This window comes from Chaetura pelagica, unplaced genomic scaffold (assembly GCF_000747805.2).
Source record: "Chaetura pelagica isolate M959 unplaced genomic scaffold, ChaPel_1.0 scaffold47, whole genome shotgun sequence".
Lineage (NCBI taxonomy): Eukaryota > Metazoa > Chordata > Aves > Apodiformes > Apodidae > Chaetura > Chaetura pelagica.
In genome coordinates, this window is record NW_009954140.1 from 713914 (window position 1) to 717205 (window position 3292).

The following is a 3292-nucleotide window of genomic DNA, read 5'->3' on the forward strand; positions in this document are numbered from 1 at the left end:
AGCGTCAGGGGTGGACTGGGTGGTCTAAGGGACTTCCAACAGTGATGGTCTCGCTCAGGATGCACCAGGTTTTGTTCCTGCTGTTTTCTCTCCCCTCCTGCAGCTGGAGAGCCTCGGGCAGCTGGAGGCTGAGCTCCTCAGGAGCAGGAGAGTCTTTGCTGGCCGGTGGGTGAGCACCAGGGAGCAGAGAGGAGAGGAAACAGCCCCGGGAGAAACGCTGCAGTGAACACACGGTTTCCTGGGGGCTTCACATCCCTGGGAGCTCGTTGATGCTGTGCCCATCTCACTGCCCATCACCCTGGCACAGCAGAGGACGAGTTGTCCCCAGGATCCCGGCTGTCCCCTCAATTCCCCCCCCTGCCGGTCAGACCCCGGCTGGACATGGTGCTCTTGGCTTTACCTTTCCCGGGGGGTGCGGGCAGGATTCCTGCCCGGCACAGCCTCCATCAGCACACACGGGGGAAACTGAGGCTGGGGGGCTCTACAAGCACCCGCTGGCAGCGGGGGGTCCCACGGGGGTGGGTAACCCCCCTGGCTCAGCGCTGTGAGCAGCACTGGGGGGGCAGGGCCGGCAACTTGTTCTTGTGACTATCTCCAGGCACATCAAGGACATGGGGGTCATCAAGAGCAGTCAGCATGGTTTTATCAAGGGTAAATCATGTTTGACTAACCTCATAGCCTTCTATGAGGAAATTACTAGGTGGATAGATGATGGTAGAGCGGTAGATGTGGTTTATCTTGATTTCAGTAAAGCATTTGACACCGTCTCCCACAGCATCCTTGTGGATAAGTTGATCAGGTATGGGTTTGGTGACCAGGAAGTGAGGTGGATTAGGAACTGGTTGAAAGGAAGGAGTCAGAGAGTTGTAGTCAATGGGGTAGAATCTGGTTGGAGGTGTGTTACTAGTGGAGTCCCACAAGGGTCGGTGCTGGGACCGGTGTTGTTCAACATCTTCATCAACGACCTGGATGAGGGTATAGAATGTACCCTCAGCAAGTTTGCTGATGACACTAAGCTGGGAGGAGTGGCTGACACACCAGAAGGCTGTGCTGCCATTCAGAGAGACTTAGATAGGTTGGAGAGTTGGGCGGGGAGAAACATGATGAAATTCAACAAGGGGAAGTGCAGAGTTTTACATTTGGGGAAGAACAACACCATGTCCCAGTACAGGTTGGGGGCTGAACTGCTGGAGAGTAGTGTAGGTGAAAGAGACCTGGGGGTCCTGGTAGACAGGAGGATGACCATGAGCCAGCAATGTGCCCTTGTGGCCAAGAAGGCCAATGGCATCCTGGGGTGCATTAGAAAGGGTGTGGTTAGTAGGTCAAGAGAGGTTCTCCTCCCCCTCTATTCTGCATTGGTGAGGCCACATCTGGAGTATTGTGTCCAGTTCTGGGCCCCTCAGTTCAAAAAGGACAGGGAACTGCTCGAGAGAGTCCAGCGCAGAGCTACGAAGATGATTAAGGGAGTGGAACATCTCCCTTATGAGGAAAGGCTGAGGGAGCTGGGTCTCTTTAGCTTGGAGAAAAGGAGACTGAGGGGTGACCTCATCAATGTTTACAAATATGTAAGGGGTGAGTGTCAGGGGGACGGAGTTAGGCTTTTCTCGGTGATGACCAGTGATAGGACAAGGGGTAATGGGTGTAAATTGGAGCATAGGAAGTTCAAGGTGAATATCCGAAAAAATTTTTTTACTGTGAGAGTGACAGAGCACTGGAACAGACTGCCCAGGGAGGTTGTGGAGTCTCCCTCACTGGAGACATTCAAAACCCACCTGGATGAGTTCCTGTGTGATGTGCTCTAGGTGACCCTGCTCTGGCAGGGGGGTTGGACTAGATGATCTTTCGAGGTCCCTTCCAGCCCCTCAGATTCTATGATTCTATGATTCTATAAGTTAAAGCTGTTCTTTGAGGCCTTGTCTGGGCAGGGCTGGGTTTGTGCTGGGATGGGGCTGAGGAGGGAATTGCAGCTGCGTTTTTCACCCCCTCTGGCCGCTCCTGGTGTCACCAGCTGCCTCAAGGGCTGAGTGACGCTGGGGGACGAGTGTCATGCAAACCTCTTCCCGGAGCAGGACAAGCTCTGATGGGAAGAAAGCTTTACTCCTCCTCCAGAAACCGCATCTCCACGACGGGCTGGTCATTGGGGTTGGCTGTGCTGCCCCGGGGCCAGAATCCACCATCTGCCTCTGGGATAACGTCCTCTTGGGTTTCTGGCATCAAAAAGCTGCTCAAAGGGCCTGTTCCTATGGAGTTAATGGATTTTTAAAAGGTAACTGTGGTCAGGATGAGAGCACAGGAGGAAAATCTAAAGTGAAGTTTCTTTTCAATTAATTTTTCTTTGTTAGGTGTGGGAAGAAGTGACTCTGCTGCCTGGAAAGCAGCAAAGCTGCTGCAGTCCCAGTTCCTGGCCCACCAGCAGCCCCAGGCAGCTGAGCTGCAGATCCCTGCCTGCTTTGGGGGCCATGGAAAGCACCAAAGGGGGGGGGGTCTCCGGGCTGGGATTACCTGGGACCATTTGACTTTCACCTCTTTGGGTGACCAGCTCCAGGGCTGTGGTTGAAAGCGTGACCACAGCACATTTATTTTTGTGTGTCCTTCTCACAATCTGGGTAGGATCAGGTGGCTTTCGGGGGTGTTTGATCACTTGGCTTCCTCTGGGCAGTGTTTCCTTTGCATCTCCTGGAGATGCTGTGCCCACAGCCCTGCTGGGCTGTCCTGGTGACAGCGTCAGGGGTGGACTGGGTGGTCTAAGGGACTTCCAACAGTGATGGTCTCGCTCAGGATGCACCAGGTTTTGTTCCTGCTGTTTTCTCTCCCCTCCTGCAGCTGGAGAGCCTCGGGCAGCTGGAGGCTGAGCTCCTCAGGAGCAGGAGAGTCTTTGCTGGCCGGTGGGTGAGCACCAGGGAGCAGAGAGGAGAGGAAACAGCCCCGGGAGAAACGCTGCAGTGAACACACGGTTTCCTGGGGGCTTCACATCCCTGGGAGCTCGTTGATGCTGTGCCCATCTCGCTGCCCATCACCCTGGCACAGCAGAGGACGAGTTGTCCCCAGGATCCCGGCTGTCCCCTCAATTCCCCACCCTGCCGGTCAGACCCCGGCTGGACATGGTGCTCTTGGCTTTACCTTTCCCGGGGGGTGCGGGCAGGATTCCTGCCCGGCACAGCCTCCATCAGCACACACGGGGGAAACTGAGGCTGGGGGGCTCTACAAGCACCCGCTGGCAGCGGGGGGTCCCACGGGGGTGGGTAACCCCCCTGGCTCAGCGCTGTGAGCAGCACTGGGGGGGCAGGGCCGG